We start from the raw sequence: 15,616 nt of genomic DNA on the forward strand, positions 1-15,616 counted from the left end.
TGATTAGGAGTTACAGTGCGTTAGATGAGGGCAGCTAAAGATGAGAAGCGTGTATCTCTTGGCTTGATCGTTATGGTTGATGCTCATTCATATCAAGCACTGCACTAGCTTACACTCAGATGAAAGCAATCGGATTCGGAAGTACAGCTATTAAAGGGCTTTTATGCAACCAATACAATGACGACAGGAGTCCAAAAATGCATTCGCAGAATGTCTTGTTTTCCTCCTCTATCTAGTAGAGAAAAGTCTCGAGAGAAAATAACTAACTAAAAACACGCAAGCAGTAAGAGTGAAAGTGTTGTGCTCATGAAGCGTGCCCTTACAATTGCCCAGTCTCAACGACGCAACGTTTTGGTAGCGGCTTTTGGAAGTGCCGCTAAGAAAAGGGCGATCTTCCTACACCTGCATTCCACTGCTCTACGATCCACATTCAACCTGAGCTGACGAACAGATGTCGTGATGGGCCAACCAAACCATCCGGTCCGCATCAAGCCGTCGGTCCGGAAATGCAAATGTGGTTCCGCTGGGCAGAACTTAATTGGTTGAGCACTTTCGCAACGCCCAACGTCGTTACCATCCGTCGGCGTGCGGACAGAAGTGACTTAGTTTCGGGAGGTATGGATCTGTTTCTTTAGACTCTGGAAACTACCACAGCTATCATGTTTCGACTTGGAATCACCATTCGGTTACGGTTCATATCGTTTGGGGTGTGTGTGTGTGTTTGTTTTTCTTTTCCTCTTTCATGCTACGAGTTTTATTGTTGTGATTTATGTCTCGTTTTTTTTCTTTCTCTCTCAACCAATTGATATTTTGGGAAATATCGCAGGAAGCATTAAGATATGTGTCCACTTTGAATAATTTTGGAAGATCTGTTTTTTTCGGCTTCGTGCGTTGTGTTGCTTCGCGTGACTGTGTGGCCATAAATCTGTTCGGCAAAATTGATCACCATTAAACGACCTGCATAAAGTGCCATTGATGATCCAGCGTGTCGTACGACGTGAACATGTGAAAGTGTCATGGAATATAGGGTTTGTCGATGCAATAAAAGCGTGGAATCACCTGCTATATGTGCTTGGCTAATGTCCATGTGAAGTTTATCGATTTATTGCTCGCGATAGTTTTTGGGATATTTGGGTTAAGGAAGAAAATTGTCCCCACTATTGTGTTTGATCGAGAGTGGGTCAATATGGTGGATTAGAACGTTACGAAAGAGGAACAGGTTGGTGTAGTGTTTTTGTTTGGTTATAATGCAAATGTGTCAAAACAACAGAAAACACAGCGAGAAAAATGGCGGTATATGTTAAACTTGGCCATTTTCTTACCAAAATGTTTAGAAAAGTATGGTTTACAAGCAAATGGCTAAGCAAATTTAGTTTTTTTTTCCTGTCACCAGTTTCATTATCTCTACTGATCGTTGCACCTGATGAAAACGATCAACGAGTTTCTCATTTCGCTAGTTATTCATTGCTGCTCTAGTGAACCATACAGCGCTATTTTCAGCGATCGGTTTTTCATTCGTGTGGATGATTAAACTTTTCTTGCATTTCCAATAATCAGCCCCTCTCCCCACATTCACACATACACCCAAACACACACACACACACTGGCAAGAAGAAAAATGTCTTAATTGCTCGGCAAAGCGTATCGGTGTATTGTTTAGCCGCGGAACGCTCCTGTGTGGATGGATGCAAGGGGTGAGCTTCTTTACCATTTATCGTAACAATCTCGACAGCCCCAAGGTTTGCTAAACGATGGAAATGAACGAAATCTTTTCGGAAGCCAGTAAGGGACGGTTTTTGCTTTCAAAATTAAAATTACCTCTCGCGCTAGTTGGATGGAGGAGGAGGCGGAGGCCTCCCAGTCAACCTATTAAGAGGAGGGGCAAATAAAAACCAGGCCACAACAGCTTCGATGCATTTGGTTTGTTTGGAAAGGGAGGAAACTTATTAGGTTTGGTGAAAAGCTTGCTGACACACAGCACAGCAAAAAGTGCAGTTCCTGAGAAAGGGAAAGTCTTCTTTTTTGTTGTTACCTCTCTTTCTTCACCTGCAGTGTGGGCTCCATAAATCGATAATGAACGAGTGTACCGTTTTTAGTGGGTAATGAAAAACTTTACGAGCGAAATGTCATTAAAATTGCACCATTAATAATAAGCAGATGTAAAGCAGTAAGTGCACAAGGGTGGGAACTATCGGGGCATCACATTATGGCTAAATGGAGAGTGGTAAAGTTAAAGCAAAAAAAAATCACAACAGCGTTGATAAACAAACAACTGCAGCATAAATGTATTTTTTCTTACCTCAATTATTTGATTTACCAATGCACAACAATATCGTGAAAACTGCATCGAGAAAACTGCACGTATAGTTGGGTGCAATTCATTTTTAATGAAAAATAAAAACGCTCAAAAGATTGCCCCGCATTGAGGCAGCGTGTTATATTAAGTATGGAACTTTTTATGAATGGAATTAAAATAATCCTGCTGTACGTACCTGCGCGTCTTGGTTTCGTTTTGTACCATTTTTCGCTTCGAATGTCTTTAATGATTTTAATGAGTCTTGTCATCGGAGGGGAATTTCACCGTGTGCAAGCTTTTTTTATTTTGCTTCTTCTTCAGAAAGCAGGTAAATTCGTGACCGCTTCAATGTAAAATATGGGTGCGTTAATTAAAATTGTTCAAAAGCACACATATACACACACAAACAAATCCTCGTTTAAGAATGGCATTACACCTTTGTGGGGGGCCGACACCAATCAGCGAATTGTCACATGCAATCGTTGCGTTGCCAATGATACTTGTAATGCTGTAACTCTTCCCTTTTGTTTGTTTTGTCTTTGAAAGTGAAAGAAGTACGGTTCTCTCACAGCAGTGATCTTTTGACCTTATTTTAGCTAACGTTAAATGCAGCGGATTGCTTATGATAGGGAAAACGCAATGCAGCCTAACAATAGAGAGGGTGCCGTATTTTGGTACGCGCTTTTACCAGCAGATTAAACCGCTCATTAATATTGCCGTCTGGCGGTGCATGACGGTGGTGGTGTGTATGGTTGAATTGGTGGGCAATAAATTTGTCAACAAATGAAACATGAAATGGAATCACTGGAGGAAACTTTTCCCCTGCCCAGCTGCTCGCTATGTTAATGGACGATAATTACTTTAATTGTTGCAGTTTTCCAATACCCATGGATGGATTTCACCCTGCGGACGGTGTGCAGCCCGATTGAAAGGCCCTTTTATTGATGTGATTTCTTTCGATTTCGGTTGAAACTGAACGAGAGGAGGACTTTTCTGTTTTAGTTAAGAGTAGCGAATTAGAGAAGGGCCCTTTATGAAAATTCATAAGCATTTTAAAAATTGATATTTTCTAAAATGAAGAGTTTGGAAAGGTTGCATATCACAGCAAAACCATTTGGATGTGATGCATGACTTGTTTTTTTTTTTTATTGGAATTAAAAATGTAAGCAGTTTTTTAATTGCTTGGTTTAAATGGTTCAAACTCTATATTAAAATTGAGTGAAACTTCACCCTTCATGAAAAGTTGTATTTTGCTTCAAATTATCTGGAGTTTATTGCCTGTGCAATAATAAACAAGAATGGTCAATAAACTATTGATTGATTATTTTCAAATATTAAAGGGTTCTTAATAGCTCTTATATAACTCAACATAATTGTTCGTTATTCATCATGCAAATAATTAAGACGCATGATGAAAAAAAAAACTCTTTCGACCTTTCAATCGCACACTATCACCAAAACTTGGTTTCCATGAACTTGCTAAAACGACCAAACAAAGACGTTAGATTGGGATTAAAAGTATTGAGAGCTAAGTATTAACTTCCTGTGCCTTTTGCCCAGTTCTGGGACCCTGTCTTGAATGAGCAAATTATCTAACATAAGCGAGCAACGAAGAGAACGCTTAGACCGGGTGCGATCGTACTAAATTTTCAAACTTTTCCATACCGCACCTGCTAGAAGTTTTAGGTCTTACAGCGAAATCAAAACAAATCACCAACGGAATCGTGAAACAGGTTTGACTCCTCCGAATGAGCTCCCGGCCCAGGTGAGTGCCTGGGGGATGCTCCAGCAACGATCGACACTCACTTTCTTTCTCTCTTTTCTCTACGCTCTGAAGACATTCGGCTGCTGCTGAGGCGGATATGTGCATCCGATCGTTGGGACGCCCTTCGCTGCATCGTCTGGGCGGGCTCTCTGGAGAAGGTCTCTCGCGAGGCTTCAAGCGGCCGGTTCCGCATGCGTACGTTTACCACTCATGGAGGGGCTACCGGTATCTAGTTCAGGGGCAGGCAACGCCTCTTTTGGTTGCAGTTTAAAAAAATATTTACATCAATTAAAGAGTTGTTGCAAGAGCACCAAATGTAATCATAGCGAGGTTTCTTATTAAGTTTAGATAAGTTTTATAAGTAACTTAATAATGCATGTTTCTAAAATTATTATTTTCAAGCTACCTACCTCGTTATCGCAAGGCGAATCTTTTTTAACAGGTTGTATTTTATGATAATTTCTACGGTGCAGGAAAATATGTTATTATATTTATTTGAATGTAAGATACTGTAGCAAAATATGATGTTTGTTATTCAAAAATGTGTTGCTATAAACATATAATATATATGGTCATTTAAATAGCTTTTGAAATACACATCCTTGTATTTCATGTTGGCCATTAAGAAATTATTTTATTTCAATACCAACTTACTAAAACTACACTTTCATCTGAACGCGTCTGACGAGCCCTGGCCCGGCCGAAACTGCTTCACTCGGGCTCTCCACGATAACGCGCTCCATCCAGCTCGGAATCACAGTCAGTTATTTGCTGACTACGGACCGGTTCGGACGCACTTGCCAAGACGAAACGGTTTTCCTCGGGCGTCGAAACGAGTGCGCGTTGCGTGTTGCGGTGTTTGTGCAGTGTGTGCGCTGTGCGAAAGGTGAGAAAAGAACTGTGTACTGTCGAGCCACCGCTAGCAGCAGCATTAGTGTGTACCTGGTCCAGTCATACCAGTGCGATCGTGCAAGATTTTCTTCTCGTTGGAAGATTTTCCTTTCCTACGCTTCGTACATCAAGTACACACAGCGCGTACGAAGAAAAACAGAAAAGCTTTCCCGGGTACGCGCAGCAAAACTTTATTTTCCCGTGCGTTGTGTAGCGGTTTTCTACGTTTGGTGTGTGAGCAGAAATTAAACTCGCACGCTCGCACCATCGCCAAAGCAAACGCTGACAAGAGTGAGTGCAGGAAAGGCAAACGGGCCTCGCATTGATTGGTTTTGTTGGTTGAATGGTACACGGGGAGATAGAGAGACAACAGAGTAGAACAACAGAGAAAAGCGTAATCCTTCGCCTCATGTGTTCTTGAAAACAGCAACAGTCGAGCAACGTTTCGCACTGCGGTGGGAATGTTTATGTTTGGTGGAATACAATTGTGGTTGATTGATTCGAATCGAAACGCAATGCCTTTGCGCTGAATGTGTAAAACGAATGGTGTAGTTCTGAGTTGAGGAGTGGTTGTATTCGCGTTTCTATGCTTCAACGTGCGTGTGTGTTGTAGGAGGAAAAAATAATAAGTTCGGTAACATAATTCGATGAAAAAAACTCTATTTGATTGTGTGGAAGAATCTTTCAATCTTACCATAGAACCTTAATGACTAAATACTTTTCACACTCAGTTAAGAGAGGCTCAAGCAGGGGTCGAAATAAAAACGTAAATTTGCCTAATATCTTTATAATAACCTAGAAATAATTCGTAATCACTTTTGCGTTTTTGTTACCTTGGTGCTTTGGTGGTCCGTTCTCGGCACTTGAACGAGCGATAGAGCAAAAGGGCAAAGGACGATAATTTGCTCCCCAAAAGCGAAAGCATGCGATAATCTGTACATTCTATCCCCGATGCACGTCTCGTCCACCAGACGGGCAGACCAGCAGCTTCCCAACGCAAAAAAACTCACCGTCCTTGTTGACGGGAAGGAAACCATCAGAAAGTGGGAAGCTGGATTGCACATTAAGAGCTTACGATCAGCAAACTCATGCCACCATGTTTGTCGAAAGGGACAGGCATCTGTGACGAATTGTTTCGTTCGGGTCAGAAGCGATCAAAAACGGATGATTGGTGCGGCTGCTGCTGCACACACTGCATTGGGGGCCAGTCGGGGCTCGACTGCAACCAGCGAACAGGATGCAAAATGTGAAACAGGAACTGTGCTTTCAATTTCACAAAAGGGAGCAAAGGCTCCAGTTTAACCAGATCCGGACCGAGATGTCCGCTTCGATGCATCGTAAATTGCTCAATTCTGCTGCAAATTGTTAACCAGTTGCTACCAGTGTTGTTGCTACGGCTGCTGCTTGTTAGGCCTTCTGGATTGCAAGGTTTCGAGACGATCGTGAAGATCTTGTCAATAAATTTGACATGCTATGCAAGTGCCGGTCATCGAGGTCCAGCGCGAAAGGGAAGGAATTGAATTTCCGTCCCAGGTGGAGGAGAGGGCCGCACTTGGTGGATGAATCAATCAACGGGCAGCCGGTGAATGATTAGACTGATTGGAATACGGGAGCTTGTAAAATAAATCATTTCACGGCGCAAGTATATTGCACTCGTGAACGTTTGCAGTAAAAGTGATGGTTGCAAATCGCAAAATGAAATTGCCTGTTGATTTGATACGATTGATGGGATTTAGAGTTAAAGCAAATATTTTGCTATTTTTTATGATACCTTTTTATGCTCGTATCTTGTTTGAGCAAACCAACTAAAGCAGGTCTGAAATTGACACTGTTTTTTGTTTTGGGTTTTATGAAATGCATTCGATTTAAGAAATTAAAATGCTTAATGAAGCGAAAAAGTCGCCCCATGGAAGCATTGCCAAGAATTAACGACATGACGCACCTGTATTAGCCGCTTTTTATGCAAACTGCAACACTGCACGGTGCGCACCAGTGCTGTGAAAAGCAGCCGAAAATTTACAACCAGAAAAACAAACGGAATAGCGTGGAGCAAAAACAAAACACACCAACTGCTCTCAATTGTTTAGCGCCACGAAAAAGGTTTCCCTGCACGCTGGAGCTCGTTATCTAACAGCATTAATGAAATCCCATCAGCCGCATCAATTGTCGCTGGCAGCAAACGGCATTTTCCGCGCCAACGGTGACCCGATTCTGGTCTATTCGATCCCCTCTTTCTTCCAGACTCGCCAGGGCACTTGGTAGAGGTGTTTGAGCGTTAACTTCCGCTCAGCACGAATCCAACTCTTCGCTCTCGTGTGGTTTAGATTTTTCGGTCACATAGTTTAACCACAATTGAGCCATGGTGAAGAGGAACTACAACAAAACCAGGGGTTTTGGGGTGGTGGAGAATGGGAAGAAAAAGATCTCCATACAGACATACACACACAAGTGGCACGATCTCACAACCAGTCTGCTGGGTGCCCCTGTTGGTGCCCCGCTTGATGCTTTTCTTACCACACGTGCTCAGACGGTTGCGCCGGTTCGCCATGGTGTTCATTTCCGTTCCTCTGGATAAGCTGGGTTGAGGAAATTCGATCCCATTAGCTTCGCGGCAAAGGTTCGTCCGAACCCGTGGCCATTGGCCTACCGCGCACCCACTGACCGGGCAAGGGCTGCGCGGTTGTACCTTTGGTTTGCTTTTTCCCCCTCTCATTCGCGCGTCAATGCAAAAAAGCTCCAGCGTGCAACCGTTCCGGGAAGCACGGGAAGGTGTCGTTTGTAGGCAAAGCAGCAGCAGCAGCATCAGTAAAAAAAAAACTGGAATAGAAGCAGATGAGCATCACGAGAGCCCATCATAACAAGATGCTTGATAAATCGCTTTTTAACAAGTTGTCAATTAGATTCGGTTCTCATTTCGCGTTCATCGTGCGTTTAAGCGATCTCGCAGCGCCGCAGATCGGACCGCGGTCCGTTCTTTCGCCTTCGACTTACCTCATTTTACCTTGCCCGCTTCATTACACCGCTCGTTTGCAAAATTCTCGTTGCAGGTCGGATTCGTTTCGTCCGATTTACCGGTGTATCCAAGTGTAAGTGTGCGTGTGTGTGTTGTGTTTCTTTTGTGTGAGTGCTTTTTGCATCGTCAAACACCTGCCAGTACTACACCGGCACGAACTACAAGCAAGCGCTGGTAGCGTGAAAGTATTTCCTTCCCGATCGATTTAAGGGCATATTTCGCATGTAGCGTAGAAGCATTGAAGGAAAGAAAGAATTAAGTGCAGAAAGTAAGCTGGCTGCATGAAATGGTGGAAAATTTTAAGTGAATCGTGAAGCAAGGAAAGAATTAGAGCTGGCAGGTTGAGGTTGAACCATTTCGGTGGAGTGCATCTGTATACGGTAGTGTGCATATGTAAGTTCGTGTGGTTCTTGAAAGGCGTAAAGCGTGAATTGTGCATTGAACGAAAAGTGCATTGTGCTTAGAGGAGAAAGAAGCAAACAAGTGGAAAAGGAGAGAAATATTTCAATATATATAAAATAAATAAAAATATCAACGCAATTTAATATTGAACTAAAAGCAGTGTAACAACAATACAAACAAACTTACTGATACAAAAAGATAACAGAAAAAAGTGCACCACCTGCGCAACAGATTGAACGCCCGTCGTTTCTGACCATCCAACATCATCGGCTTACATCGTCGACGTTCAAACTTGCCCGGTTGCGATCGATTGATCGAGTTGAACAAACCGCAACCGAGAACGGCCAGTCACGAAGATACGCAAGCAGCCAACTAATTAGAGGTAATATTTCTCGACGTGTAGAGCGGGCAGAGCGCGGGTTTTCGTGTGTTTTTAGTTTCGTTAGCTATTTTTATTGCTGTATCACGTTGCTCCCGCGCAGATTTTGTAGAACAATCACGGACCGCGGCCCGGTGGCCGGTGGTACGGCCCCGGGACCCAGAGGGAGGAGAAAGAACAATGTACTAAATCTTTATTACCACTCGCATTGGCTCGCTTGGGCTACAGTTCTAATCGTTTATGGGGATGGTTTCTGTTTTCCTTGGAATCGAATCAAATGCGCGGATGAGCGTTCGGATTCGAGTGTGGCGCCGTATGGGCGCCGGAGGGAGGCCGCACTCGCCACAAGGTACGCGCCACACAATTCATCCGGTTCAGTGTGGGCTTAATGGTTAGCTGCAGCTGGAAGCGCGCTGAGTGACACCCGACCCGGCCATCGTTGGCTGAATGGTTCTTCTTGGTCCCCGCTCAAGGCCAGCGTGAGGCGAAGGGAAGGTCGCGAGGACGCATGGGGGAAGGATCGTAAAAGTCTTAATGAAAGTTTGTGCGAGCGTATTTTGATTCGGTTTCTTGTTTTATCGATCGCGATGATTTTACTTTCGTTTTATTGAAGTTCATCGTACCCATTGTGGCATTGTGGCCGAACAGTGTGGGCTGTGATTTTTATGTAACTCTCCTGCCAATGTCAATGCCACCTGGGGTCGCTGTGCTTTTGCCGTAGTTAAGATTGTGTGATTCGTTGGGCTCTTTTTAATGGCCACATCGGTCTGGAGCGTCACACCAAATCGATCTTAGAGTGTTGACGGATCGGGGTCGAACGGAAATACTTCGCGAGGTCCAATTTGCTCATCGCTCGATCGCGCCTTGATCGACCGGTTAAACGAGGTGTGCGTATTTACAGTGGATAAATTAACCCGGTGGTAACGGTTTCTATTTTGTCACCACGATTACTTTGGAATGAGACAAGGCGCAGAACTTACGGAAAGGTTTTAGAAAAGTTTAATCATTTGTAGTAAGCTTATAAACTGGAACAGGAGTCATAAGTGCTACTGTGTGCGCTGTGTGCGTGGTTCATATGTGCTAAAAATTCAATACCATAACGTTGTGATAATGTATAACGCATTCTACTATTCTGTCAGTATGCATCAGAAACCGGTACTCTTACTGGTAGCTAAGAAAGGACGGCTAACGTGTCATAAAATTAGCTGGACAGAGCTTTTAAATTCCTTTCTATGCGAGAGGAATAGGACGGAGAAAAAAGCATACCAAGCTCCAAGGGTACAGGCTGGTGGATAATTTTCCACCGTGAAAGTACATCAATTTCTTTCGGCTGCAGCAAACACAAGGGGGTTCTCAGCGCATTTAGTTATAACGAGAAAATTGCTACACCTGCACAATGACAAAACGTTCCTCGAGTTAGTTCACCCCCAAGTCAAGGGGAAGAGTTAGCTTCCGAGCTGAAGTCACCACATCGATCGGTTGGTCGGCGTGCTGAAAGCTTTCTATTTATATTTATCCCCTCTCTCCAACAGTAAGCGGAAAAGCGTGCGCTAAATCAGGGCAGGTGGAAAACAAAACGCAGGGCAGTACCGCGAGAGGGAGGAGCGCCGTAAACGGAATCAACCAGATATGGGAAGGGGCTAGCTAGTCCAGGCAAGTGACAAAAGCGTTCCCCGCTTCTTGAGCAAAAAGAAGCCCGATTTGTCCAGTGCGGGGTGAGACGAAAATGCAACCTTCGGGCGGCCGGGAACAGGAGCTGCCGTTTGCTGCAGCAGCATCGAGCCGGAACGGTTTAGGTGGCGAATCACACACTCGCATTCGTCGTGGCGTTTATGCAATTGCGCTATTACATAAATTTATGCACGTTTCTTCTTGCCCCGGTGGAGGAGTGCAGCAGGAGGGACGCTAAAAAACGCGGGGAAAGCTAAGGGAAGAAGCACCCTATTGTTTACATACGGCATCTTTCTTTGAGATCCCACGTGCCTTCGGGGGAGGCTCTACGGGGCTATGGAATCGCTACAAAGCGTTTCTGTGCAAAACAGTGACACAAAGGCATCAACGGCCAACAAACAGGTGGAAGCTCTTTCACTATCTCTCTCTCCTGGAGGAGTACTGGGGCTGTTTGTTTTGTAATTTTTAGTTAGTCATGGGCGAATAGCACCCAGCTAGAGGGAGCCTTCCGTTGATTGTTGGGAAGAGGAGTAACATATCTGCGGGATATATTTTGCTTCTCCGCATCGTGCTTTTTTCTCTCGAAAAGCAAATTGAAATTTCTATCCTCAACACAGGGGTGGCTATAACAATTATACAAAATTACTCTACAGTTAGGTTGGTGTGCGGGTTTAGATTTTAACTCTGCATGTCTCCGCGAAGAACATGTCACGCAAAGCGATAACCATTTTTTGTGTACTTCTTTCCAGTGCTGTCTGGTACAGACTATGGCTTTGAATATGGTGATGTAGGGGGTTTATTTAATTCCTCTACATGTACGGTTCTTTTCCCCTTCATATGGTAGCGTAGCTGTTCGAACCGACTCAAAGTACAATGACTCATTTTATTCATGAACAAGACGCCTTGCTAGCTGCTTTGGCTCAGCTTATTTCAGCCATCACAGCATTAAACGCTTGCAGAGTGGATCGGTTTGTTGTGGCGCTCTGGGCAGGTGTGCAAATGTGCCCTCCAACGATCTATCCAATTGCCACTGCCGAACTACCTTTGATCTTTCAATTTCCACATTTGCCATTTGCCGCCCTTTGCTGGTGTTCGCGTGCGCACGCGCATGGACAACGGTGTGGTATCAAACAATTTATTTCAAATTAAAATATCAGTCTATCTGGCTGCCGGGCCCGGCCGCAGAAACAATGGCTGCAACGGGGACAGTGTTGCATCCGGCGTGTGCTGCTGCTGCTGCTGCCGATTGTACGATCAGATAGACGGTTAGACAAAGAGAGTGAAAGAAAGCGCACACGGATACACTGTAGCCAAACAGCCAGGCAGGCGGTCGTTGATGCCGAGGGTTCGTCGCTTGCGGTGTCGTGCGAATCTTGCGTTTTGTCTTTCGTTTGCCTAGCGGGTCTAGCTCGTGGTATCAGTTGACAGTGGTGGCGGTGGCAATGGTGACAACTTCTTTCCTACTGCCCGCCGCAGGGTTTCCACTGGAAATGGGGCTGGGCATATGTGTGTGCACGTGTGTGTGTGTGTGTGATTTAAGAACGGGAAAACACAAGACAACATAAGACTTGGCGGAGGAAAGCAGCCTGATGCAGGGCTAAAAACGCTAAAAACGGTGCTAGCGGGCCAACCCCTTGGTCTTTGGTGGCCGGTTTTGCTAAAATCGCTTTTGGAGCCACCGTTGCCCGAGACCGCCGAGGGGTTTGCTATCGCTGTTTGCTGTTTGCCGGTTTTAGAGTGTTGTAGATTTCTTGCCTACTTGGTGTTGCTCTCTTCCAACTCGTCCATCCCGGTGGACCGTTCGTTCTTTTCTTGCGCTATTTTCTCTGCCTGTGAGTGTGCCGGGGTGCCTCGGAAGTACTGACGCAAGGTGACGCTTTGGCGTTGATGATGCTGGTTGATGGTGCATTATGCAAGTGATCCGCTGTTGGCCTTTTGCCGGCAGCACAGTTCGGAATCTAAGACCTTGGCGTCGCGCGTCGTTGCGACCACCGATGCATAACTTCACCCACCGCTGCCTGCCTGCTGACCTTAAATGGTTGTGCCGGGATAAATATGTGCATATTCTTCTGGAGCCCCCATTCATCTCCTTTATCGTCGGTATCATTGACTCGGTCACTTTAACTCTTTTCTTCTCTCTGATTCCCTTACCCGTTCTCTCACTGTGGCACACATTCTTTCCCTGTCAGTCACGAGCGCGGTATGTTACGGGGCTTTCTAGTACACTTGCAACCGTGCTGACGATTGTTCATTACCATTATCATTCTGACTGCACCGTGATGCTGCATTTCTGTAAAGGAAAAGGGACAAAACGCCCCACACCCAAGCGGTGAACGCTTTTGGTCGTTTTGCACCCGGCTGTTTGTGTACGTACGGCCCCGTTTTGAGGCGAGCAAATAAACTGATCACCTTTAAGCTTCGATCAACTGAAGACAGATGAATTGCGCACGATTGGATGGAGTTTGCAGCTGATCGATGGCAATGGAAAGCGCGATGGAGCAGCAGCCGGTGCACTTTTGATATGGTTATTTGCCACTCAGAGAGTAAATAGGTGGTGTGACAAGTTGAGCCACTTTTCGCTCTGCCAGACCGCACAGTTTGGTGCAGAAAATGTATTTTTGTAGATGAAAGAGCTAATTTTATTCACAATAAACGACTCGACCTTAACGAAATAAGCAAACAAAACAAATCCATTGAAACGTAAGATGCCCATAGCGAGAAACGATGTAATTTTAATGCTCAACTTGCTAATGTGTTTGTGAGTCAGCAAGCGTTAAGTAATAGTGGAGACGCACGTATTGCTTAATCGTCGCTAAGTTTGCACCCCTTTTGTTGTCGTGCCCGGTTCGATTCGCACATTTATTATGCATCATCGATCGCGTACCGCACACACACACACGCACCGTTAGCGAATTGGTGTCACTTTCGGTTTCGTTTTGGGGAAGTTCCCGATGCCAGCTCATCGGTTGAGCGTGGCGGTTCGATTCGTGTGTTACGTTTTCCCATTTCTCATTTGCCTTCGAACGTGGGAGAACGGTTCACGTCACGCTTTTGGGCAGGGTGAACATGAGCAATTGCTGATTGGTCACCGGGTAAAATAGCGTCAAGTGTGGAAATCGTGCCGGTGGTGTGGTTAATCATTGCTCAAAGGAGCGACAGATTACATTGATTATTCAGTTTTCCCATCATAAATTTTGCTAATAAAGTTAAAATTTGGTCAGTAAGGTTTTATTTAAATTTATCAATAAGTTAATTTAACATGTTTGGACTGAATTTATCATTATTTAGTAAAAAATGCCTTTCAAACTAATATAATATTAAAATATGATATTAGTGCATCATCTTTTCCTTCATCCACGTTCCCCTATTGTTTAATCAACGCAATGATTCCGATGCTCCAAAATAGATTAAATGGTTCTTGTTTAAGGTACAGCTGCACGCGGCACGATCTTTAACGCATTTAACGACGCTCGTGAGCTTCTGCAGCCAGAACACTGAGTGCCCATCGATCGGTACGCCCGAAGCAGTTCGATCAATATCCGGTCGTTAAAAGGGTGATGGAAAATGGGGACTGCAAACGCCAACCCTTCAAACGCGACTCTGCCGAAGCATAACGGGTAAGAGTGCGGTTTCATCAGAACAACGCCGTGCGGTTTTACGGTGTGCTTCATTATAGACTTCGAGCTCAGTTCTAGACTTTTGGGCTTACCGTCGTTTCCGTTGCATTAATAGTAGCTCTATTGTAGCCTAGAATAGGGGGGGGGGGGGGGTAGGCAAAGAGGGGATTGTGCTGACGATTAAAAAATTAATCATTAATTATCCTCCGGCAACTGTCCGGATCGGGGTCTGGCCGGACGAAGATCGATGAATTGATCGCGTAAAATCATTCCGGATGAGCCGCTTACAAGCCGTGTACCATTTCTAGGGGATTGTAAATGCTTCGGGGCAAGACCAACATGTGGTAGGGTGGACAACAACATGGGTTAGGTGTTAAGGTGAGCCAATTGTGATGGATTATGTTCGATGGTAGTAAAAATAGAAGAGCAATGAATTTATTCTCGAGTACTGTAGGCCTATTTCCTTGGCACAAAACCACATATTATCACTAAAAACTATATTACTAAAAAGCACTGAAGTACAAAAAGTAGGTAGATATCTTGGAGGACGGGCTGGTCAGTTCGCAATCAGCAACTTAGCTCGATTTTCAGGTGCAAAAGGCATAGAACTGAAACCACAAACACCGCACCGACCTGATCCGTGGTGAGCAGAAAATTACGCAATGTACCATTTTACCGTTTTACATTGATAAAGCAGAAAGCATCAATTTACGATGTCCGGTTTGTTGCTTTTTGCAGCATACTATCACCACCACCACCACCAACCATCTATCCATTTCGCTTTGCATATGCCCTTCAATTTTTTGTGGCCATTTACTTCCTGCTGCAATATCAATGATTATCGATGAACAGGAACGCACCAGGTTCTGTCTGGCTGGTCGGCACACCGGTAGACTGTTGCTAGTGTATTGGTTTAATAAAAAGCAAATTTTTCCCCTTTTTTGCATTCAAATGGAAACAGATGAGAAATGCGAATGATAGAAGGGAATTTTCATCGAGCGTATATGTATGAATTTGTTCAATATCATCTTTCGCACAATAAATGGTTTGCCTATGCCGCAGTTTGCTAGCACAGGAAGCGGTGATGATGTTTCGCTTTGGATGAAGTTTTTTCCCTTCTATCCTATCCAGCCCAGAACCTTACCGTAGCACAGCATGAATCCCTGGTAATACGCGCGAAGTGGGAAGAAAATATTATGATTAGTTTCATTCGTAATGCACCGTGTGGAAAAGTAAATCATATCTCCCGGCTAGCTCCATGTATCAATGCCTTATGATTAACCGTACTGTGCCCGCCTGGTCTGGTGTGTAATATCCGAGAAGCGGGTGGTGGTTTCTTCTTCTGCATTCCGCTTCCAGAACAGAACGTACGCTGGAAGAAGGTCAGCGGTTCCGTGCTAATAAGAACGAACCCCCCCCCCCCTCCGTCTCGGACGCATTCTGAACGATATTTTCGATCTGCTTTCCGGTAGCAGCGATGAGATCGATCGATTGGCGGCACCACGAGTGAGCGATGAAGTGGTCCATCAACCGCACCCGCTCGACGGGAGGATATGCTAATTACCATTAGATCGAGCGTTTA

The 15,616-nt window shown here is 44.7% G+C and overlaps 1 protein-coding gene across 2 annotated transcripts in view; it reads left to right on the plus strand.

Moving 5' to 3' along the window:
- The first annotated feature begins 4,824 nt into the window (after positions 1-4,824).
- Positions 4,825-15,616, plus strand: part of LOC120948892 (serine proteinase stubble) — a 99,870-nt gene continuing 89,078 nt past the window's right edge. Inside the window, exons 1-2 of one of the 2 annotated variants that reach the window (XM_040365730.2) lie at positions 4,825-4,947; positions 8,000-8,749. The gene's annotated coding sequence lies outside the window, so the exon portion shown is untranslated. The other variant, XM_040365731.2, reaches the window with a different exon arrangement.

Source organism: Anopheles coluzzii, chromosome 2 (genome assembly GCF_943734685.1).
Source record: "Anopheles coluzzii chromosome 2, AcolN3, whole genome shotgun sequence".
Taxonomy (NCBI): Eukaryota; Metazoa; Arthropoda; class Insecta; order Diptera; family Culicidae; genus Anopheles; species Anopheles coluzzii.